Source organism: Acinonyx jubatus, chromosome A1, assembly GCF_027475565.1.
Source record: "Acinonyx jubatus isolate Ajub_Pintada_27869175 chromosome A1, VMU_Ajub_asm_v1.0, whole genome shotgun sequence".
Classification (NCBI taxonomy): Eukaryota; Metazoa; Chordata; class Mammalia; order Carnivora; family Felidae; genus Acinonyx; species Acinonyx jubatus.
This window is the reverse complement of record NC_069380.1, coordinates 42,807,788-42,835,000: the sequence shown is the minus strand read 5'-3', so window position 1 is coordinate 42,835,000 and position 27,213 is coordinate 42,807,788.

Here is a 27,213-nt window from a genome sequence, read left to right as displayed (position 1 = left end):
GATTTAGGGCTTGTCTATTGTTTTTATTCCTTTATAGATAAAATATTTTTTTTAAAAAATCACTTCATCCAATGATAGTTTTCAGAATTGTATAAAACAAAACAAGATGATTACAGATAAAATTGAATAGGCTATATTAGAAAAAAACAATGTTTTTTATGCAATGTTTAATGTTTAATATGTTTCTAATTGACTAGTTATATGTCTAAATTTCAACCCAATGAGTGAGGAAGAAGTTTCCCAGAATTAAGTGATTTATTTTTCTAAAAATAATCCTCAGAGTAATTTAATATGTAAGTAAATATTAAGACTACATATATTGTAGTTGAGGATAGAGAGAAGAAACCAAAAGCTGTTGTGTTTGGGGCCAATGTCTCTGCTCTGAGAGTTAGTAAGGGCACAGGGCAACATTTTGGTTAAGAGAGGGAACTGCCTATGGGTATGTAGAATATATATATCTGGGAATAAAGAAGGGATCTATCCTAGTAATCTTAGATTTGACTTTGTCTTGTATTTACTTTCAATATCTTTGAATTCGTAATAAATGTAAGCTCTACTGAAGACAAAAACAATTAATTATTCTTCACAAGTAATTTGGGAACCATATACATTTTACTAAAGGCGTGGGGGAGCCCGGCTGGCTCAGTCAGTAGAGGATGCAACTCTTGATCTTGGGGTCATGAGTTCAAGCCCCACTTTGGGCATATAGCTTACTTAAAAAATAATACAGGTTTGTAGTATGACTAAGAAGGTTTAACTCACATATTAAAACAAAACAAAACTAACTTGAAACAAATAAACAAAAAAAGAACCTCATAAAATCCCGAATAGATACTTCCTCCTCAAGTGTCATCCTTAGGCACCAGTCACTGCGTTCACCTCTCTGGACTGATATTTTCCCCAAGAAGCAGTTACATTTTTCCTGGCCCCTGTCTGTGAGGACACTATCTCCAATTTGGGCTCCTTCAGTATCTTTTGTTCTTTTTCTCTATCATTCCTCTCAATAAATAAAAGACAAGGTATGAATTTTGAGGTGAGGACTGGAGCCTACAAGTATTGTTCTGTAGTGTTTGAAAACAGACATTTTCATACATTTTGTTTTCCCCTGGAAGAATGTTACTGACTTGAAGAAAGGATCTATGTCTCTTTCTTCTTTTTATCCTGTTGACTCTTCATACATAAAAGGCACTCAATGCATACTTCTTAAGTAAATGACCTCATTAATAAGTGCAAAATTAAAAAGTAACTTAAAGCTTATGGAGAAAAACCAGTACAAAAAATTGTTTGAGAAAAGGGAAACTGCTTGTTTCCCTGACTGGGAAAAAAACTGACTGGGAAAGTTTCACTTTTCTCTGGGTCCTTCTGATACTGCACTACTTTGTTAATTTCACAAAGGCCAGCATAGTACTTGTTCAAATGAATTAAACTGAACAGCTTCACAGTTTCAAATATAATTGATACATTTATACACTGTTATCAATTGTCTCTTTAGCGAAAAAACTGCTCCAATGCAAGATAGAAGGGATATTCAAAACAAAACATATTTAAATTCCAAACAGCAGGGACTTCAGAATGAGCATAACATCATCATGATATTATCGCAGAACTGACTGTCTGATTTTTTTTTTCTTAGCTCTAGGAATTTGTCATAATGAACTTTCAAATCCCCTTTGGTAACTCACTATTAGAGATTATTTGAGTCCGTACAACTCATTACAGAATAATAATTCTGAGACTGTTTGCTAGTGTTGTTTGTTTTCCTTTGTTGTGCTTTGTTGTGTTGTGTTTTGAATTGCCAAGCAAGTGACTCTTTTCTACTTATTTGGGATTCACTTATAACAAAATATTGCCCAAATGTATAAAATCCCATAAGTAATGATTTTTTTCCTGATTAGGGATTTATTTTATGATAAATTCCTTTTGTTTTTGTCATTGGCATGAGTTTTCAATTTTCAATGTTTAGCAAGGAATCTACACAACTAAAATGCAATTAGTTAATAAAAGTTATAATTTGCTTTTATTTACTTTACAATATATTCTCAGCATTCCCTCATGTAATTAAACAAATCTTATAAAGGAATAGGTACTATTTCCTTCTGTGGAGGTTAGACAACACACTATGCCTTGACCTCCACACAACATCTACTAAATCAGAGGCCCCCAGGTTGGGTTCTATGAATGTTTTTTTCAGAGAAAGTTTAACAGTTGATTCTCATATGAATCCCTGATTAAAAATAAATATTCCTAAGCCACCCTTTAAAGGAGAGAGAGAAGTAGTAATATCAAATATTTACTGTTTGTTTCCCATGTGCTAGCTTTTGTGTGAAATCTTTAATGTGCAGTCTTAATTAATCCTTACAAGCACTCTGTGTGGTAAGTATAATGTTTTATCCTTAGATTTCAGGAATGCCAAATAAGTTGCTCAAAGAAACATGACTATTGAGTGTCAGATCTGGGATTCTTCCACAAGTTTACCGAGTATTTTGTCAAATGGATACATAACTAATAAAAATAATCCAAGGTATTTGGTTATTTAGATGGTTTCCACTTTATAGTATATTATATGTTTGTGTTATATACAAATATTTTCAGAATCAGATTTATCTCTCTTAAGATAATTTTTTAAGATAAATTTCTAAAACAGATTCATTTTAGAGTACATTCACATGCTAGAATATCTCTAAAAGTTTTATTTTCCTTTATGTTTTAAGGCATGTAATATGGCAATTGTTATCATATTGTTTTAACATAATTTTATTTATTAACAGTGATGGTTGTCGGAAAGGGTTTTATTTTTCCATTATAAAATGCCTCTATATGTCATAGATGCTGTGCCAGCCTATGGGCTAGGCATGGTATTAACAACGGAAAGTCAGAATGGTAGGAGAGATGGGCACAGGACAAACAGATGTGATAACAGGGAGCCACTATCACTGCACCTGGTGTGAAGGGGCAAGAGAGAATGTGATCATCAAAACAGAGGAGGAAGGAGAGGGAGAGGGAGAGGAGAGGGAGAAAGAGAGAGAGAGAGAGAGAGAGAGAGAGAGAGAGAGAGAGAGAGAGAGAGAGAGTGTGTCCCTTAATGTGGAGAGTATCACTTGACAAGAAATTTGGATACATGCAGTCAGCCCAACAACCTGCAATAAGAAATCAGTAGGAATAAATGTCTTGACTCTATTTCTCTCACTCTCTGGTCTATTTCTACCTGGACCTTCAATAGAATTAACCCAATCCAAGGCCAGAGATCAGCAAACCTATTTTCCTGCTTTCTCTGGCAAGCAGAAAGGTGGAAAGTGACTATGCAGAGGCAAACAAAAAATACACCACACAAACCTTAAGAGTCGCATTCTCAACCATAAACTGAAATTCCCTAATCAGCATTTTCAGAAGGAAAAGAGGGTTATGACAACAGAAAAATAAACTGGGACTTCAGAATTCTCAAGTTAAAACCAGACTGAGTTACAGATAACTAAATGTTTCCTCCAGTGTAAACACTGTCCTCTGCTCTCATCTTTTAATAAGAAATTTTGTACAATGTAAGATAAATAAATATATAAAGTAAATATATAATATAGAAGGTAAATATATATTAGATAATTCATCAAGGTAAAGAACAAGCAAAGATATTAAATCTAATAAACATTTCATAAGAATTTAAAAATATATTTGCTTTGAATGCAGCAGTCAATTTAGATAGAAAAAAATGTTTAAAAATAGAAGGGTATAAACTCTAAAACAGCAAGTTAAATCTTGATGATCTTGTATTTGGCAATGGTTTCTTAGATATGATACTAAAAGCACAAGCAACAACAATAAGAATTGATAAAGTGGACATTAAAATGTAAAACCATTATGAAAAGATGCTAGCAAGACAGTGAAAAGACAACTCACAGTATGGAAGAAAATATTTCCAAATCATAATCTGATAAGGCTCTAGTACCCAGAATATATAAGAAACTCTTAACAGCTCAATAACAAAAAGAAAAACATCCCAATTAAAAAACAGGCAAAAGACACAGACATTCATTTCTACAAAAAAGGTAAACAAAAGGCCAACAATTGCAAGAATAATGGCCAACATAATTAGTCATTAGGGGAATATAAATCAAAACCATATTAAGATACCACTTCTTACTCAGGAGGATGACTACTATCTAAAAAACAGAAAATAATAACTGTTGGGGGAGTGCAGAAAAACTGAAACCATTGTACATGGCTGATGGGAACGTAAACTAGTGCAGCTGCTGTGAAAAGAGTTTGGCAGTTCCTAAAAATGTTAAACATATAGCTACCATATGACCCTGAAATTCCATTCTTAGGTATACATACCCAAATATCTGAAAACAAGAATTCAAACAAAAACTTGTACACAAATGTTTACAGCTGTACTCACTGCAATAGTCAAAGTTGGAATAACCCAAATGTTCATCAACTGATGAGTGAATAAGCAAAGTTCAGTATATCTATACAATGGAATGTTATTTAGCCATTAAGAAGAATGAAGTATTGGTGCACGCCACAATATAGCTAAATCTCAGAAATGATAGACTAAGTAAAAGAAGCCAGACACAAAAGGTCTCATATTGTTTTATTCCACTTATATGAAATAAACAGAATAGGTTCATTCATAACAGACAGGCAAAAGGTAGGTTATTGATTACCTGAAGAGAGGAAAACAGGTAGTGGCTGCCTAATTGGCATGAGAATTCCTTTAAGTGTTATGAAATGTTTTTGTAGAGGTAATGATTTTGAATGTACTAAATGAATCGAACACTTTAAAATGTTAATTTTATATTACCTGGACTTTACCTCAACAAAAATTTTAAAAATAAAATAAAATTTATATTAGAATGAATGAAGATGTCATTGTATAATAATTCTAAAAGACATTAGCCACTGATATAAAATTATGTTATTTAAAATGTCATCCACTCCAACAAGGCATACTTAATTGAAACAAAGAGCACATCTGTTTATCTATTTTCAACTTTACTAAGATAAAATATCCTTAAGGAATATTAAAAAGATCAAAGGTCAAAATGGCATATATACCAAAAGTTCTCCTTAGCAGATTATTGTGCAAACAAACAAGCAATGTATAGAGAAGGACATTCTAATTTAAAAATGTTGTGTTCATCATCACCTAAATTTTCTGTCTACATACTTACGTTCATTATAGCCCTAATCAAAATTATTTTCTTCCTTACTTATTATTCTTATATAAAAGTAAAGAATCAAAACCTTTCATAAAATTACAAGTTCTAACCTACCACTGTAGTCCATTTTTCTGTTGTAAAATGTTGGGCTTTCAATTGTCATACAATAAGAATGTCAGCTCTGCCATTTGCTTGCCTGGTATCTATGGGATATGCACCTCTCTGTAATTACAGTATAAAATACTAAACTTAATAGAAGTTCTCAATGAATTCAGGATGACACAATCTAGCCTTTGACCAAAGCTTGCTGGAAATGTCCAAAAGCTCATACAATTGATTTGTTAATTTCCAGAAGTCTTAAGCTTTATTTATACAGGATTTTATTTATCCAAAGACATTGTATTTGGATCATATAATCTCTGAACCTACAACAATCAGTTTACTGAATTATTTGATAATATGCCCTCATATTTGTCAGAGTGCAGCTACAAAGAAATTTTTAATTTAAAAGGTCTTTTCAAAACTACTCAAGTACTTTGCCTATTTTAGTGTTCAAAATGTTTTATATAAGTATTTTCCAAAAAGATGGCTGATAAAATTTGCTGCTGACAAAAACTGCCTGTTCCAGAGGGATGTTTATCTTTCCTTTAATTCTTCTACAGAATAGCCTGAAACTCCCTTCTCTCTTATTTTACCTTGGCTTTCAGGGGAAATTCAAAATTGAAGTAGTAAACAACTACAAATTACTATTTATTTTCCAATTTAAGTTGTCATCTGATAGTTAAATAAAATATTTATTTGTATTTTAACTGCTCATGTATATGGTTCTGTCTCAGATTTTGGACACAGAAGAAAAAATAAATCAAAAGGAAAACAAAGAGGCAAAAAAGGTAAAATAGTAAAATTTAAAAGGGAAATAAACATCAGTACATCACTACAAATAAACATTATTATATTACTGTGAAATTTATAATCACTAAACATCTGTTATTCACAATCTTAAAATCAGTTGACTTTTTTGCTGATTTTATTTTCTGCATTCACAAACTGATTTCATGAATAAAACCATTATTTTATAATATGTTTATTAATATAACACTATTTTAACAGGTTTATTGAGCTAAAGTTGACAATATAATAGTAATTATACATTCACATGCAGTTATAAGAAATAACACAGAGAAACCCTTTGTAAATTTTACCCATAGTAATAACTTATAAAACCATAGCACAATACCACAAACTCATGATGTTGACATTTTAAAATCCATTGACCTATTTCAGATTCCCCATTTTATCTGTCCTCACTTATGCACATGTGTGTTTAATTCTATCTAATTTTATCACGTGTAGGTTACCATATCCACCAATAAAGACCTAAAACAATGCCATATTCCCAAGGATCCCTCTTGTTCCTTATAACCAACCCATGTCTCTCTCAATCTTGTATCTACTGAAACCCATAAAAACCACTAATCTATTAAACTGTTCTCCACTTATATAATTTTGTCATTTTAAAAATGTTATATAAATAAAATCACATGTTACCTTTTTGAATTGGCTTCTTTTCAGTCAGAAGAATACCCCGAAGTTTCAAGTTGGTCATGCATCCATCAATCACGTGTTCCTCTTCACTGCTGTGAATATATAGAATTCGGTTAGCCGAATGGCTTATACATTTTCACCAGCAATGTATGGGTGATCCAGTTTTTCTATATCCTCTGCAGCATTTTTTCCTTTTAATTTTAGCCATTTGATAGTTTTGCTGTGATAGCTCATTGTGGCTTTAATTTACATTTCCTTATTGCCTGTTGATGTTGAATGTATATTTATAAACTGTATAAACTCTGGAAAATATATAAACTGTTGCCAGGAGTATAACCTCTCTGGCAAAATGTGTGTTCAAGTCATTTTCCTATTTTCTTATCTGTAGGTTTATGTAGTTTTCTGAATTTAAGAAGTTTTCAGCCATTATGTTTTCAAATACTCTTCTGTCCCCACTTTCACTTCTTTTTCTGAAACTCTGGTCAAACATTGTATATTTTGTTAATGTTCCATACACCCTACAGTCTTTTTTCATTTTTTTAAAATGTATTAATTGTCAAATTGGATTAATTTTACTGATGTTTCTTTAAATTCACTGCTTCTATTCTCTATCATCTTGATGCCACTAGTGAGCCTATTCAACAACACATATTCTTTAAAATTTTAGTTTTATTTTGCTCTTCTTTCATTTGGTTCTTTTTCATAAATTTTCTTTCTTTGCTGAAATTATCTATTTTTGTTTCAAGAGTATTTGTGATTTCTTGTTGAGACATATTTATGATCATTTTTTCAAAGATCCCTGTCAGATCCCTATATTCACTTCAGTTTTCTTCTTCCCTGCCAACTTGTGGCTACACTTACAATAATGTGATTTTTTTTTTTAAGCCAGGAGTTTGAGTTGTTTTCAGGAGCAGTGTCAGTCCACTGTCTGCATAAAATAGATAAAATGCATAAAATACTGCCCTACAAATTTTTATCATATTATTGGCCTTCTCAAAAAGACTCTAAACCTTTTTTTTTCCCGCTTTTATCACCCCTTACACACACACCTCCACACAAATCATTGTTTTCTTCTTATGAGAACAAAATTTTAATGTTACAAGTATTCCTCAGTAGCTCAATGCAATTCACCTTGAAAAGCCTTCTGGTGACTTCATTACTTACTATCTATGTAACCTTGTACAAGTCTTTAACCTCCTGCTGCCTCAGTTACTTCTTCAGTTAAATGAGGGTAATAATAGTGCCTATCCAATGGTAGTTTTCAAATGTTAAACAAGACAAACAATTTCAATATGTCAAACATGTGCCAGACACTGCTTTAGGCACTGGGCCTTCAGCAGTGAAATAAACAGACAAAATAAATCATTGGCATTTTGGAGATTCCAGTCTAGTTGGGAAAATAATGAATACCCAAACACTGTTAACAAACAAACAAATGTCAAGGCTCAAAGACACAAGAAAAGTAGTAAGTGGATGAGTGAGGCCTGTGAGAATGCTAATCGCCTTCATTTTGGAGGAGTGTACTGAAGTACATACTGAGTGACAGGATTACCCTCACAAGTCCTTTAAGACCTTTATCTTGCATATGTCTTTCCCCACTTCTGCACTTTTATGTTTAATTAAAAGTAAAGGATAGCCAATATTTATTGAGTGCTACTGTATAATAAGTACAGTACTCTAATTTACACATGTGTAATCTTATTTCATTTGTATAACACTATGAAATAGTCTTTAAAGCAAATTTCACTTCTGTAAAAGTTTCCCCAATAATCCCAGGCTGATTTAAAATTTTCTTCTTTCCTCTATTCTGAATATTAATCTAAGCTTACATAGGTTTTATACAATTTATGTACATGAGCTATGATAAATAAAAAATGATGTAGTCAGTGTGAGGATGATAACATTGAGAGGATTCATGCCATTATTCCTACCTAAACAATTCCCTATATTATATTATATAGTAATACATATATTATGCTATATTAGTATATTATACTATATTATATTGTAATATATAACTGAAATACATAAATGTTTTTATTCCATGAAATAAAGATCACATGTAAGTATTTGTGTTATTTCTTAACTAAAATGCAAATTGATACTCAGTGGTATTTCTAATATTAATAAATGTATAGTGATTTTTTTATACTAGAGAATAGAAGTAACTCCAAAGTTTCACTTAAATTTGGACTGAATTTTAACTTTTAAATTCAGAACCTATCTAAAACCCTATAAATTAGAATTGGTACTTTTCTAAGTTAGCAACACCATCATCCATAAAACAAAGGGCAAAAACATTCAGCTAAGCATTATGCAAGTTCAGAAATGTTTTAACTGCAAAAAGAAAGTCCATTTAAATGGCACCCAACCCTAATTAAAAAGGCTTTAAAATGATGTAACTTAAAGTGAGAAAGAATTTGTACAATTCAGTATCAAAAACAGGAAATAACAAAGGGTCCCTAACATAAAGTCGAAGAAAATATAACCTAAATTATCATAAATATAATACTAAACTTGAGCTAAATTATTTTTTTCCGGTTTTAAGGCTAATTAGGAAAGTTTCTAAAGGTGAGAACAAAGTAACATTATCTTTTAATGACTTTAAGTATAGTTAAAAGAGAAAAATTCAATGAATAAAAAAAGTATGCAATAAAAATATAGTGCAAATATACTAAAGGAAAGTGGAATGCTGCTCTAACTTTGTTATTCCTTTATATATTAGACATATTAAAAACAGTAAAATATTTGAAAATAACTTGTCCATAAATATGGGAATATGAACTTGTTGTCACCTAAAAAAATACAGAAAAGAAAAGACATAAAAAATATTCATACTAAATATTTATTTTCCATAGGTTATGTGCCAGGAACCATGCCATGTAATGATAGCATGGTAAAGATGACTCTTTTGATTATTCATTGCATGATATGTAAAGTAAAACTACTTTAAAGAAGGAAATTAGTCAAAATAGTAGTGAGTATATGATTTGAAGAAGATGCATATAATGCTATGAAGGCTTATAATCGGGGGATACACACTGATCTTTGTGAGAAATTGGAAATGAATCCAGATATTATTCTCTGAATAAGTGATGTTTGAGTTGAATTGAAAGGATTAAAAAAAAATTAACAACGACCAGCACAGTTTATTTCAGAGACTAATAACACACTTTGAACCATTATGTTTTTTCTGAAAAAATCTTCACCACTGGACTGTAATGCCTTTTTAATATGTGGAGAGCTTCAATAGGTGTTTCCTACCCTTTTATGCAAGTGAAGCCACAGAACCATCACTTTAGGGAGTCCTATGCACGCAGAATTGTTGTTGAGACAGGGGAGATATGGTAAAGAAGAGGAAGAATGAAGAAGAGGGAAATTATTCTTCCGTCTCCGATTTTAACAAAGACTACCTTTTTAAGAAATGACAATTCATTAATGTCAAACTATTTTCATGATCTGGAACTAGTATCCAAAAAAGTTATCTGTCTGTTATACAACAGACACTTTATAACAGTATTGTGAATTCAAGTATTAGATTAGGGAATGTGGATGATATACACACTGAACAGTCTTTTAATCTCTTTTCAACAATTAAACACAAGATGGATCAGTGGATACACAAATCACATTTCACAAATTAAAATAAAACATTTGGTAATTTACTTTTTCTTTACTTATAATTTGTTTTAAAAAATATCAGAATGCAACTCCCAATTTATCTTTAAAGGTCATATTTTCTGGGGGCAACTGGGTGGCTCTGTCAGTTGAGTGTCTGACTCTTGATATCAGCTCAGGTCATGATCTCAAGGTCATGGAATCAAGCCCTACATGGGTTCCACGGTCAGCGGGGAGCCTGCTTGGAATTCTCTCCCCTCTAGATCTGCCCCTCCCCAACTTGCGAACCCGATTTATCTTCCTCTCTCAAAAATATAAGACATGAGTAAAAAATAAAGGTCATATTTTCTGGATTAGAATCAGAGATAAATCAAATAACATTCTCAATTGATAAATGAATTAACAGATTTAAATGATGCTATTGTATCTATGGTTATCATACAAAAGTAGATAGATAGCTTTTATTATTTTTTCAATATATTATTTAATGATTACATTAGTACAACTATAAGATTTTTTAAAACTCCCCAATTATTATAGTGTATTTATATCAAAATTATAGGAAACATTTTATCACCAAATAAATTTAATATGTAACAGTATCTATCAAACTGTTTTTCAGTCTATTTGCAGAACAGAGCTTATAGCTGGATATGTAGACCGAAATTAGAATGATAAGTCAGACCCTACAACATTTCAATAGAAAGCTCTTCTAAATATCATTTATAAATTTAATAAATGTTATTTTTACTAAAGAGTTATCAGCAAAAAGACTATTCAAAACTATGACTATTGTCTCCAAGTAACGAATGAGTTGGCGTTAGCTTCCTGACTCAGTTATGTTTTTGTTTTCAGTTCACTGCTATATCTATCTGAATTGAAAATAATGTGACAGGAGTTATACTGCCAACTAAAATACCTTATGTTTTTTTCTTTTCAAAGCATTTTGTTACAAATTATACTCTTGTTTGCTACAAGGTCAATAAAAATTTGTAAAAAGCTCTGAAATTTTTAAGCAAAATAATGCCTTGAAGGAGCATTAGATGGTGAGATATTTGATGGATTATCAATAGTGTACAAGTCTTATATGATCTTTATTTATAGAGAACTGAGGTGGACATTAGGAGGTGATTATCTTAGCACAATTCTACAACTACCCAGCTGCATAGTGGTAATTCCTATAGTCACTTTTTTCCTTATTTTATACCTAATATAAAAACAAACAAAAATAAAACCACATAAACTTGCCCTCTCCCCACAAACACACCGATACAGCAATAATTCACAAATTCCCCTTGTGAAAAATCAGAAATTAATTGAAACACACCTGCACCCTAGGATGATGTGAAATCAGACTCACCAAAGTCAGGAGGGAGTCAGAGACCTGGCTGTCACTGCAATGCCACACCCAATCAGGAAAAGACTGGGACATCCTAGCTTTACCAGGGAACAGAAGAGGTTGATTCATATCCAGTGCCTCAGTTTTCTAATAGAGTTTCCCAGAGGGCCATCTTCTGTCTTGCCAGTCTTCAAAGCTGTGAAGCATCTAGCAAAGTCTAGTAACCCAGGGAAGAATACAGGTGATAACTCTGGCTGGTAAACACCATTGATCTTATCCTCGGCTCAGCGCAGAGCAAGCAGATGACCCAGCTCTCAGCACTGTGATTCCTTCATATCAAATTGGCAAAGAACATTATCATTATATTTATTTAGTGTGATCTATATTGATAATATTCTACAGAGATTATATGGAATTCTAGAGACTTCTATAGAAAATATGTAGGAAACTTACTAAAATTAATTTGGCAAACTACACACCAAGGAAACTAGCATCTACATGTACAAGAATCTCCAAGAAATGTGTTCAAAAGGTACAGACATTCAATTACAAGATAAATAAGTACTAGGGATGTAATGTACAGCAAGATGATTATAGTTCACATTGCTGTGTGATACATATACAAGTTTTTAAGATAGTAAATCTTGAGTTCTCTTCACAAGATTTTTTTTGCTTCCTCATTATATTTATATGAGATATGGATGGTAACTATACTTATTGCAGTAATAATTTCATATATATGTATACATATATATACATATATATGTATACATATATATACATATATATGTATACATATATATACATATATATGTATACATATATATGAAGTCAATCATTATGCTATGTATATACCTTCAAATTATATTGTGATAGGGGCACCTAGGTGGCTCAGTCGGTTAAGCATCTGACCAGCTCAGGTCATGATCTAGCAGTCTGTGGGTTCTAGTTCCACATCAGCCTCTGTTCTGACAGCTCAGAGCCTGGAACTTGCTTCGGATTCTGTGTCTCCCTCTCTCTCTGCCCCTCCCCCACTCATGCTCTGTCTCTGTCTCTCAAAAAAAAATAAACGTTAAAAAAATATACAGTGACGTATGTCAATTATATCTCAATACAACTGGGGGGAAACCTCTAAAAGTGAAGATCTGCAGTTTTAATTTACATTTTATGAAGATATTTTGTTTTGAAAAAATCAGCTTAGTATTTCTATATTTAAACCATGAAGTCCTTATTAAGAACTAGAGGTTTTGTTTGTGCTGAGGAGTCAAATGTGGAAATCAGTTACATTTGGGATAGAGACACCAACTGACTAGAGAGGAAAAACACAGTCCTAAAAGCACACACTTTACAGGTAATGTGGTGTATGCCATAAGAGATGCATTTAGCACAAAAGCCCAGATAAGATGGCATGAATTCTGTCTTGAGCAGAACAAGCAGCTAGGTAAGTCTCATCTAAAAAAGTGGTATTTGAGGTAATATGCCATACATGTTATTTTTTAGAAAGGGAAATTATTTTCATAAAGGGACAATCCTGTTTGCTGCTCTAGGCCATTCTTTCAAAATTATTCTCATTAGCATGAAAATACCAAATATAATTTATATTTCATGTAAAATATATTTAGAAATAGATGCTGGCCTCCAGATTTGTGTACCCTCTGGCCCAGATGACACTTGGAATTCAGAAGTTTTCATCTTAGAAAAGATAATATGAATATACAGTAATATTCTACTTGTGCACCACTAGCTCCCCGTCATATGTATGAAGTCTGGGGCAACACCCTTCACTTAAACATATTGATTTTTCTGTGCCAAAAAGTATGGACATTCACAATGAGTAGGTATATAAAAACTCTGAACACCTTCACATCAGTTCAGTTTATGTTTTGCGACCAATGTGCATGCCACAAATTTAAGGAAAAAAATTATTTCTGAGATGTTCAGACTTTGTAAATGATAATAAGGGATTGCAAATGCGTAAATGATTGGAAGGTTTAAAGTGAGTAAGTTTTGACTCAGTGTCAAAGGAATGAATAAAAGGCTTTGCATCCATGAACAAAGTGAGAATGGTTGTTGTATTTTATATGGTGGAGTTTTCTCTTTTGTAGGAGGCCAACACTTTTATTGGTACATAGGTATCAATTGTACTTAGAGACATGTACACTTGAGCCAAAAATGGTAACAGACATAAAACCCAGCTACTGCAGGCAAAGGCTCACTTAAACACATCTTTAAATACTTTAGTTTAAATACTAAAGAAATAAAGAAATGGCCATGACTTTACTATGACTTTTAGAAATGGTGTGTTCACTATGAAGCTGAGGACAAGAAGTCATGTTTGAGAACTCACGGTCTAAAGATATTAAAAATGCAACTAGCTCTATCAATGAACTCATCATTGGAGGTAAAGATAACCAATTTAAGTTTCTGAATAATTTTGAAAATAGTCATTAGGTAGGATCAACATATCATTGATTTTAAAAAATCAAAGAGACCCTTCTTTAAGTTTACTATCTAAAATAATCTCAAATCCAAAACAATGTATGAAATGCATAGGAGAATAAATTCTTTGTTACTATTCAAAAGTTCTGAAATGTAGGAGTTCCTATTTATATTTTTAAAAAGAAGTGTTTAAATTTTAATCAGGCTTACCTATACAAAGTCGTATATGTAGGTATAATTAACACTGGTGCAGAGATGAGAACTGTCACTTATTTATAGAGATTGTACTCAAAGTCGAAACCAATACCACAGAATCAGAGAAAGAAAGCTAGAATTAACAGAAAATCTTTTTTAAGTTTATTTATTTTGAGAGAGAGAGGGTGGGGGGAGGGGGACAGAAAGAGTGAGAGAGAGAACCCCAAGCAGTCTCCACACTGTCAGCACAGAGCTGGACACAGGGTCCAATTCCACGAACCTTGAGATCATGACCTGAGCCAAAAGCAAGAGTCAGTGCTCAACCGACTGAGCCACCCAGGCATCCCTAGCAGAAAATCTCCATTTAATCTTATTAGCAATGATTCCAGAGACAAACCATCAAATACTAGGGGAAGGAAGTTTAGTTACCTGATTACTTATGACATCATTAGAGAGCTTTTTCTAAATAAAAATATTTTCTAAAAGAAAATCTTTGGGGCTTTCTGAAATTAATATAGATGAATCAGATGATTATGAGTTTTAATCATAGCTTCTCCACCTTCTAGTTATGTAATTTTTATCAATGTATTTAACATCTCTGACCTCAGTTTCCTCAGCTGATCTAAGCAGAATAGTCTTCTCACAATTTCCTTTCTGTGAATTGAGCAAATCAGTAATTCTAGCATAGGATCTTCTTTTTTTTAAGTTTTTTTTATTTATCTTGAGAGAGAGAGAGAGAGAGAGAGAGAGAGAGAGAGGGAGGGAGGGAAAGAGGGAAAGAGAGAGAGAGAAAGAGAGAGCGAGCATACGCACACAAATGGGGTAGGGTCAGACAGAGAGAGAGAGACAGAGAGAGAGAGAGAGAGAGAGAGAGAGAAAGAGAGAGAGAGAACGAACCCCAAGCAGGCTCCACGCTGTCAGCACTGAGCCTAACTCAGGGCTTGATCTCATGAACCACGAGATCATGACTTGAACAAAATCAAGAGTCAGATGTTTAACTGACTGAGCCACCCCAGAACACCTAGCACAGGATCTTTGTTATAAGTAAATATAAACATAAACAATATAACACTGGTCACAGAACACAGTAAGCTCTACATAAATGATATCTGTTATGTATTAATTTTATCTAGAATTAGTAACTACAATTATTTTCATACGTCAAATTTCAGTATGTATTAAGGTTTGACAGCTCTCATAATTCCCCTAATATTCTCTCAGATCACTAGCTGACTTCTGTTCTAATTTTTCCCTGGGATGGAAGACACTACGGTATGCAATTAAAACTAACATAGAACCTTTGTGTTTTCCTGGATGTGATATCCACCAATTCTCCCACAGGCAAACTTTTCTAGAAATAGTAATTTTCTAATTTTATGATCATGACACACAGTAAAAAGTTTCTTTTTATAGCACATGAGAGTACTATTCCCCAACATACAATACTCTTCCCCAACACAAAACCTTATGTAAATAAAACAAAATGTTCTTTCAGACATATACACTCTCAAAACTATTATTCTATTCCACCTTAAGAAATATTTTGATTAATGTGTTCTACTGAAAGTTTAAAAACCCACTGCCTTAAGGAAAATAGATACAAAAACACTCAAACAAGAAATTGTTACACTGAATTTTAGTAGTAATAAGCAGAAATTCATGTTACTTTTGTATTATTGTCAAATTTGCTAGATATACTGTTTACTACAATGTGTATCAGTTTTATTATTTTAAAATAAAAGCTGTAATATCTTCCACTTAATAAAACTTGTAAAACACCAATCATATTGGATGGGTGCTTATTGAGTACAGAGTATATGTAAAATGACATAAATGAACTGATTAAGAATGACATGGACCTAATTTAAGCATTGTTCTTTCCTATTTAATACTAAATTAAAGAAATAAACTTTGAGAACAATATTCTATCATATTAGACTTTTTATATAGGCAACAGTAATTATATTTGTTCACTATTTATTAGATAATTTCCTGAAACTAACATCTTGCTTCAGGAAGTTATCTACACTGAAGTTATGAAATTATTAGTGGGGGAGTAAAACATGTCAGCTGTGATTCTCTTCTCCTAAGACAGAATTACTCTTCCTAGTCTCATGCCCAGTCAAACAGCATACCAATCAGGTGGTGTATAGCTTCTGACATTTGTTGAAAATTTGCTATATATAAAATATGACTGAAGCTTCAAATAACAGAATGCATTATGCCTCTTCTTCCTCAAACTACCTAGTAATTTTTCTGCAATGTGTCACATTGGCAATTTAAAATAACCAGCCAGTTGTAAAAAAAAATGTTATGGAAACAGATATAGATTATATACTTTAAGACTATTTAAACAAAGATATCAAAATGCAAGCAAAAGCATTTTTGGTATTTTTTGAAGCACAGGCAGGCCTCTAATGATTTGCTCAAGGTCACATCATGGACCACTGAAAAATTTAAGTTTGATATTGAGTATATCTGCCACATTGTCTTAGGATCCAAAAATTCCACCTTATTAAGAGAACTACTTCTCAGAGAAAATATGGTTTTAATATGTACGGTAAAGCTAAAAGAAATTGTCTTTTTTTTCAGTCTTATTTGAAGTATATCAATTCTTTGTTCTATTTTATAACTGTATGTAATATGCATCATTTATTTTTTAATTCAAACACGAGACATTTACATTAAGCAGACGATGCCAAAAACAGTGTCCATTTCTTTGAAAATTCTTTGTCTCTAATAAAACATGACCAGATATACTTTCATATAATTTAGCTTAATGTCAGCTGTTTCTATTTCCTATAGGATTTACGTAAAGTACAGGTTTGTGGAGTTAACCTCAATAATCTAACCGGGTGAAGTTATTTTCATTTTATTTATCTCCATTTAATAAGATGAACCACAGCAGGGCTCAATTATTTTTATGTCTCTTCAAATCAAAAACATTAAATGATATAAATATATGGGCTGAAACATTCTGAGTCACTGGAAAGCAAAACTGCTTAAGACACATAAAAACTGTGCACCCCATGACTCTAACAAAATGATGAGTATGTTTTTGATGCATGCATGCGTCATATACACAATATAAATATTAAATCACTTACCATCATTCTTAATTTAGAATTGCCTATTAATCCATGAAGTTCAACTGTCTCTGAAGACCTAAAACTTTCAATATTTGAGTAAGTCTCTGACTTAAATTGTCTGCTTCAGTAATTTCATTATGTTAGATGTCTCCACATTCGCATAATTCACAGAAAAATACTTGAAGTAGGAAGCTGTTTTGTCTTCAGTATTCAGAAGATTAAGTAAAGATGGTTAGATCAATGGAGATGATCTAAGGAAAATATAAAAGACTTTCTGTATTTCACAGCATCCTTTAAAAAAAAATCTAAATTTCCAAAATTGCTAAACTCAGCATTTGAAAAGAAGATGGATTCATTCTAGCCACAAAGAGGAGATACAAGAACCAGTGAACTGTGTAAACCAAGTAAAACTCTGTCTAAAACTCCACGAACAGATTTTTTCACCTGTTCTTACGGTGAAGCTTACCAGGGTACAGTGGGCATCTAGCCAGAAGCAGAGAGGCAGCAAGAAAAGAGAAATGCAAGAGAAGAAAAAGTAATTCACTAAAACAAATTTACTGGAAACTTTTGGGCAGCTGCCAACCAGGATAAAAGCAAAGCAGAAAAACAAATTATATCAACATACCTTTACCAATGGAAAACAGAGGTATGAAAAAGGTAATAATAACCTTCTCCAAAAGGGTATTAGAAGTCCATATTTTTGAATAAAGATTGGCAGTCTCCAAAGGAAAACACAGTTGTGATGTTTTAACATATCTTAAGATGTTACTTAAAACCTGAACTATATTTACCCATAAACATTATATAACAGATGACAATTAGATTATAATGCCTAACGCACGTTCCATCAGCAATAGTGCATGCAATGGCTATAACTGTCCAATGGTACAGTTGTCTCTATGTGAAATGACATATCTAGGAGAAAGTGTGTTCCCATCTGGAGAGACCAAGATCCTGTTTTCTATTGCTACGGGGTATAAGGAGGATTTCTGCTAGTAGGGGAAATTTTCTATGAAGAGTGTCTTCAGGACATGAATCTGTTTCCTACAAGGTAGGCTCTGAGAACAGAGGAGCAGATATTGGGCACTGTTAGTGGTTACCATGGGGTGACCTGAGGACTTAACGTTGAGGAGTATGAGCAAGATCTTCAGAAACAGCTTTAGATAGCTGACATTTTTATCTTTCTTTTTTTTTTTTCTTTTGGAAGGGGGATGCTTTGATATTTTTTTCTGCCTGCTTTATTTTTTACATTTTCATTACCTCTCTCCTAAAACTATAGTATGCTTTTCTTCAAAAGAAAATTATACAGCACATAGCATTCCTTCCTTCCTTGTATCCCTGTCAGGTACACAGATATTTCTACATTTATTTATTGCTTATAAAAGGAGGTAAATAGGTAAATAGTAAATTTATCTTACTAGACACTCCTCTTTTTTAAATTAGAAGTTTTAATAAAGATAACTTTGGAACATAAGTATTACATGAATGATTATATTGCATTAACAGAATATTGCATATACAGAATTTACTATGTTTACATGTTCACAGGAATATTCAAAACAAAAATATCCAAAGTAGGGGAAACTAACAGATAATAAAAGTTATTTTAGATTTTATTAGATTTGTTTTTACAGGTCCATTTTAGTATTGACTCTCAGTCTCTGGCGATAATATTCTCTTCCTGGTATGGGGAGGGTACATTTTCCATTGGGAATTTTATGATTTGCTTTTAGGTAGAAAGTAAAGCAAAGAGCTTTTCTGCCATCTGCTATTTTCCAAGGACCTTCACTTCAGAATAGTCAGTATGCCTGGAATCAATTAAATGTTTATGTTTCCCCCAAATTCATATGTTGAAATCCTGACCCCCCAATATGATAGTGTTATGAGGTGGGGGCCTTTGAGAGGTAATTAGCTTATAACAAAGGAACTCCCATAAGTAATATTAGTGCCCTTATAAAAGACACCCAAGAGAGCTCTCCAGACCTCCTTCTGTCAATGGAGTATACAATAAGAATCCAGCAGTCTGTATCCTGGAACAAATCTGTCACCAGAAGTGATCACACTGTCACTCTGATTTCAGACTTCTAGCCTCCAGAACCATTAACATTTCTGTTTATAAGCCACCTTAATCTATGACACTTTGTTATAGCAGCTCTAACTGGCTAAGACAGAAATTTGTATCCAGAAGCAAGATGCTGCTTTAATAGATACCTAAAAATAATATGGCTTTGGAATTGAGTAGTTGGTAGAACTCAAAACAACAGGGAGTCTTCTAGCAAGACAGTCTTATGTAACAGTGTAATCATGGGAGGGATTTCCCAGGTCTTTTGTCTTATTCTACTGTTTAGAAGCAAGTCACTAGTCTCTTCCACACATAAAGGGAGAGGATTGATTATAAAAGGATAGGATCCCCACCTAGGAGATGGGGACCTTAGGGGGTCACCTTAAAGTCTGTTTCACCCTTGTCTTTTCAGGTTTTCAGATCAGGATAATGCTGGCCTCATGGAATAAGATGAAAACTGCTCCTTGAACAATTCTTTTTATTAGCATTCTTATTTTACAAGAGAGACAGTGGGGGAAAGGGGCAAAGGAGGAGACAGAGAGAGGTACAGAGAGAGGGAGAGAGAGAATCCCAAGCAGGATCCACACTCAGGGTGGAGCCCAACTCAGGGGTCCTCCCACGACCCTGGGATCATTACCTGAGTCAAAATCATGAGTCAAATGCTCAACCAACTGAGCCACCCAGGCACCCTCCACCTTTTTGCTAGAGAGAGACAGTTCAAGCATTTTTGTAAAATTGTCATAAATCTTTTGTAGATATTTGGAAGAATTCACCTGTGATGGCATCCGGGCATGAGGTTTTGTTTGTTAGGAGATTCTTTGTAATAACAAATTCACTTTCCATAATGAATATAAAAACTTAGGTTATCTATTTCTTATTGAGTAAACTTAAATAGCAGATGTGTTTTAAGAAATTTTTCCACTTCACAAAATTTGTTTTATTGTAATATAATTTTAATATCTGTAGTATGTGTAGTAATGTACCCTCACTCATTTCTGACGTTGGTAATTTGTATTGCCTCTTTAATTTTCCTGATTAGAATGACTAGAACTTTAAATATTTCACTCATCTCAAAGAAACAATTTTTGGTTTCATTGTTTCTTGGTATAAATTTTGTTTTCAATTTCATTGTTTTTTGTGTTTCTCTTTCTTATTTCTTTTCTTGGTCTTACTTTGAGTTTAATTAAACCTATGATTATAATAAAATGATTGTTTCTATTCCTAGCAATATTCTTGCTAAAACCTTTCTTATCAGATATTCAGAAGACCTATGTTATTTGGTTAGAATTAACATTATCTATTTTCTCCCATTCCATAACTTTTAATCTATTTGTGATTTTATATTCAAAGTGTGACATCTGCCTTTAACTGAAAAGTTTAGAAAATTTTATATTAATAAGGCTGGTTTAAATTTTCCTGTCTCTGTTTTTATTTACTTTATCTTTTATTTGATCTCATTTTCCTCCTTTACATATTAGATTATTTATATATAATTTAACTTTCTTAGTTTTAGTGATTAAGTTATAAGGATTAAGTTTAAGATTAAGGATATATCTTTAACTTAACACAAGTAATCAATCTCATACCACTTAACTTACCCTGCATTCTGCAATAGTATGGGACTATACCTTTTCATCACATACTTCCCTCTTCTCTCTCCTAATCTCTCAGCTTTTGTTTTACTTATAACTATGTAATAAGCCCCACAATACATTATTATTTTTCATTTAAACAATCAATTATCATTTATAATGATGCAAAAAAATAATGAAAAAATATATTTACCCATACTTTTAACTTTATCTACCATCCATTTTGGAAAGATATTTTTTCTGGATATAGAATTCTACATTAACTCTCTACCAACATCCATCTCTCATTTCATACTTTAACTGTGTTGTCACTTTTCTTACTTGCAGTATTTTAATGAAAACCTGCTGTAATTTATTTTTTCCTCTGTATACAACATAACTGTTTTTTTAGTATTTTCCCTTTTTCAGTTTTTATTTTTAATCTTAATTGTGATGGAATTTAGTGTAGATTTCTTCATGTTTAGTTTGCATTTAGTATGTTTATTAGGTCTAAAGATTTTGTTTTCATCACATTTGAAAGCAAACCAATCTCTACATCCAGTATAATATTAGTGTCAGATATACAATTTAGTAATGCAACACTTCCATACAATACCCAGTCCTCATCACAACGAATGTACTCTTTAATCCTCATTACCTATTTAACCCATGCCCCCACCCACTTCCATTCTGGTAACCATCAGTTTGTTCTCTATAGTTAAGAGTCTGTTTCTTGTTTTGCCTCTCTCTTTTCCCCCTATGATAATGTTTGTTTCTCAAATTCCACATATGAGTGAAATCCTATGGTATTTGTATTTCTGACTGACAAGTTTTGCTTAGCATAATACTCTCTAGCTCCATTCACATTGTTGAAAATGGCAAGACTTCATTATTTTTGATGGCTGAGTAATATTTCATCACACACACACACACACACACACACACACACACACACACACACATACCACATCTTCTTCATCAATTCATCTGTCAATGAATATTTGGGCTTTTTCCATAGTTTGTCTATTGTAGATAATGCTGCTATAAGTATCAGGGTGCATGTATCCCTTTGAAATAGTATTTTTGTATTCCTTGGGTAAAGACATAGTAGCTAAATCATAGGGTAGTTCTATTTTTAGTTTTTTGAGAAATCTCCATACTCTTTTCTAGAGTGGCTACACCATTTGCATTCTGACCAACAGTGCAGCAGCGTTCCCCTTTCTTCACATCCTTGCCAGTTGTTTTCTGTGTTGCCATTCTGACAGGTGTGGTATAATACCTCATTGTAGTTTTGACTGCATTTCCCTGACGATGAGTGATGTTGAGCATCTTTTCATATGTCTGTTGGCCATAAGTATGCCTTCTTTATTCATGTATTCTGATCATTTTTAAAAATATTTTTAAATGTTTTTATGTATTTTTGAGACAGAGAGAGTCAGAGCATGAACGGGGGAGGGTCAGAGAGAGGGTGACACAGAATCCGAAGCAGGCTCCAGGCTCTAAGCTGTCAGCACAGAGCCTGATCCAGGGCTCGAACACATGAACTGTGAGATCATGACTTGAGCCAAAGTCGGATGCTTGACCGACTGAGCTACCCAGGCACCCCATTCTGCTCATTTTTTAATTGGATTATTCATGTTTCGTGTGTTGAGTTTTATGATTTCTTTATACATTTTAGATACTAACCCTTTATCATCATGTCATTTGCAAATATCTTCTCCCATTTAGTAGGTTGCCATTAAGTTTGTTGGTTGTATCTTTCACTGTGCAGAAGATTTTTATGTTGATGAATTCCAACAGTTTATTTGTGCTTTGGTTTCCCTCAGGAGACATATCTAGTAAGAAGTTGCTAGAGCCGAAGCCAAAGAGGCTACTGCCTGTGTTCTCCTCTAGAATTTTAATGGCTTCCTGTTGGACATTTTGGATCTCATATTTAGGTCTTTCATCTATTTTGAATTTATTTTTGTATAAGGTATAAATTAACTAAGTTAACTTTTTTTTAAGTTTATTAATTTTGAGAGAGAGAGAGAGAGAGAGAGAGAGAGTCAGAGAAAAAAGGAGAGGGTGAATCCCATGCAGGTTTGGTGCTGCCAGCACTGAGCCAGATGTGGTGCTTGAACTCAAGGACCATGAGATTATAACCTGAGCCAAAATGAAGAGTCAGCCACTTAACTGACTGAGCCACCTAGGTGCCCCTAATTAAATAAGATTTAATAATTTAATTATTTATTAGGAAAAATAAATGCATTTGTTATATTAAATTTACTTTTACTGATGAGAAAGTGCAGAATTAGAACTAATCCTGAATATTATAGAAAAATAAAAGTTGAATATAAGAAGTTTAATAAATTCTAATAAAAAAGCAAAAAAATAGATTAAAAATACTACCAGTTTTTCAGTAATAAGGCAACAGAAGTTAAGAAACATCTCAAAGGAAAGAGAATGCTCTGAATGGGAGAAGGAAAAGAAAACGTTTGGGAACAGAAGATATATGGTATTTTGTTTTTGTTATAAATAGAGACCAATATATCATAGCAAAAAAAAAAAACTGAGAAGTATAGTTTACTGTTTTAAATAATTTTAGATTTTTAAAAAGTTTGTTATTTTGAGACAGTGAGAGCACAGCAGGACAGGGGCAGAGAGAGAGGGAGAGAGAATCCCAAGCAGGCTCCATGCCATTAGCACAGAGCCTGACTCAGGGCTCAATTCCACAAACCATGAGATCATGACCTGAGCCAAAATCAAGATTTGGATGCTTAACCTACTGAGCCACTAAGACACTGCTCATTTTAAGATACTTTTAAAAAGCAACAATATGTACTGAAATTTTTTTCTATTCCATGGTTTTGACAGGAAACAATTTCAAGTTTTATTGTATTTTTTATTCAGTAAATCAGATATGCTAAAAAAATCATTGTAATGATAAATTTTATTTCTTTTAGGTAAGAAAAACATTTTAGAACAAAAAAAATTACCTCTAAATTGTTTTCTTTAAAAATATAATCAAATGCTATACTTTGAAAGGTTAAGTTTGATTAGAAAGGAATTCAATATTTTAAATATTGTTCTATAATACCACAACTTTAAAATTATGTAGATGATCTATTAATTCTCTATATCCAATTTTTATCATGGTTATCATAGCATACGGACCTGGACTAAGAAGATATTATATTCCTTCTACAATTCTGATAGAATATACAATAGAGAGATATTATAATTATATTTTTCTATAAGAAATGGCATGCAAAGTCTTAATATTTGTTTTATTATGTTTACATTTATTACTAAAAAGCCAAAATACCTTATTTTTCAGTTTCATATATATTGTGATTTGTGCAAGTAAAACTACTTCTGATAAAATTTTGCTACCAATTTATCTTGAAAAGAAGTTCTTGTCTAGTCACTCCCTTTTAATAACTTTGGCACTTGATTTTTTTCATGCAAAATATTTTACATTCAACACATTGAAATAACTACTGATGCTTTTTTCCCTGCAAAGGAAGAATATTAATCCAAGGGCCTTTTTTTTTTTTTTAAAGCCAGAGAAAAGAACACTTAAAAATTATTGAATTTTGCTAGGTCTTAACTTCATAAACTTTATTATTTCATGGAATTAAAAATGATAGCACAGCATGCCCAGTGATATTCATTACAACAGCAGTTGCAGAGGGACGAAGAATATGTTAAAGCTGTTTTCTATCCTTTAGAATTTGAAATGGATAATGCATTTGACCCTCTCAACACAGTAGACTCTCTATCCCCAGAGAGCACTTTCACTGGCTTGTTAATCTCTGTCTAAGTAGTAACCTATGCACTAGTATAATAAAGATCAAGTTGGTTAAGTATCACTGGTCGTAGTTTGATGCATAAATACTTCTGGCAACAAAGATAAAACCAGAAAATACCCAGAGGTATCTAAGCAACTGCAGAGTGAAGATAAAATTATTCAACTTAGTGGAACTGTTGAATTTAAGTCCAATATAGAAATTTTATCAGTTTATCCTGAAATAAATTGAAAAATGTAGTACTTCAAATAATATATCGTAGAATATGAAGTATTTAACTTGCTGTTATGGGTGTAGCTGTCTGTAGACTTCTGTAATAATCACTGAAAAGAGAAAGTAAGTGATGAATCTTTCAGAGATATGACTGCAATTCTTCAAAAATACCTTGAAAGAAAGTCACTGCTTACGGTTATTTAGTGTTAACAAATATTTCCAGCTATCAAACTATTAACCATTGTGCACAGGTACACACTTAGGCCTATTGAAATATAGATGCCAATTTTCAGGTTTACTCCATGTGAAATACCCAGCTTAATAATGCTAAAATAATTATTATCAGAAAGTGAATTGTTTAATCTTAAACATTTTGGGGTACATAGGAATTAAGAAATCAGATATTTGATCATTAAAATTATTTCCTGATAGTTTAGTAATATATTTTTTTCCTTCACTTGAATTTAGTCAACCATATAAAACCACATTCCAACACAGATGTGTTTCTGCCAAGCCTACTTATAATAATGATTCAACTTTAGAGATTCATAATTCCTTTAAAAATGTATTATTTTTACACTAATAATATATATTAAGTACAGCATATTAAGTACAGATATAGGAAATAGATCTGGCAGTTCTTATCATCCCCATTTTATTGACAGGAATACAAAGAGCAGTAAGAGATAACTGAGATATTCTCAAGTTCCCAGAGCTATTTATTGATATGAGAAAACCTAATAATCTCCTCATTGTGTTACACTCCCAGTTAAGAATAACTAACTGGAAATGATTAATTATTCATACAACAATACAAGCACAAGTGTGCTTTCCTAGGAGAAGCATATTTCTAAGGAAAAGCACATTTTTATCAAAGGGATGGCTGAAAATCTTAGTCACGCTAGTTTATATTCTTTAATGATTACATAAAGAATTTGAGATAGAATTACAGCCAACTTTTCATTTTGATTTAAAAAACATCATTTGGCAATTGAGCAGCCTATAAGCAAATTGTAGTTTATCCTCTCCTTTAGGTTGTACTAAATATACATTAAGTGAAGTCTGTGAATTCTGAAGAAATGTGCGTATACATTGTGATGAGTTTGGAATTGCTACAAAATTCAGAGGGCCCAACATTCTCCACAAGTTAATGAAAGAGGTAGGGGCCCCCTCTGCTCCACAAAGACATCTAAGATGCTCCCCCCCCCTTTTTTTTTTTTTCTGTTTCTGTGTGCCATACTTGTAATCTTAGTGTCAATTTGCTTCCAATAGTGTATGCCTATGGCTCAGCCTGGAGAACTTCTCATGAGCCACTGGGACAACTAGCCCTTACCTACAAATGTATAAAGCTGAAAGTGCCTATGTGTTTCTACTTCAGAGTGTGAAAGATGCTCTCGTGATTCCATGCAGGACAGCTTTTAAGCATAAAGTTCCTTTGCTGAAATCACCCTGAAATCAGACTTATCTTGACCTTTCACTTTCACCTGGCTTCTTCCCCATCCTTGGCAAACTGCACTTACTGTCTTGCCAGATTTTCATATGTCAGTTGCACATGAGTACCTATTTCAGGTTGTGATACCCAGCCAAAAACAGTAAAAAATTCACAACTATTCCAATATAGCTGTGGACCTAAGCATTGTCTCTAAACAAAGACATATTCTCCTGGGTAGTGCTCAGGATACTGTCAACTTTTATCTTTTTGCTCCTCCACTGTCCTATGTGTCAAGGGTGACCTAATTAAAAAAAAAAAAAGTTAAAAAAAAAGTTAGTTTTCTTCTTAAGTTAATAGATTTCATTGTTTATATTCAAGTTTTATTGGCCTGGCAGTCATTCTACACCAACTGAATTTAAAAGATTGCTTTTAACCAGAATATTCCTTTTGAATTATTTGGCTATGACATGGTGGAAACCTTTAAGAACAGAAATTAGGAGCATGGATATAATTTCATATAAAGAATCCTGATCAATACTTCATTTGAAGCATATTTTTTAATTATACCCAAAGGCTGACATTGATGATAATGAGATACTGTGCTAAATCATTTAAAATTTTAAAGAATTAAAAACATTTCATAGAAATTCTTTTTTTCTTCTGTTTTCTTTTTTTTCATTTCATAGAAATTCTTGAAAGAAACCATCAGCTTTCTTGCAGATTCATTGCACTGAGGACTCTTGCTCATGCTTAGACCAGAATGACA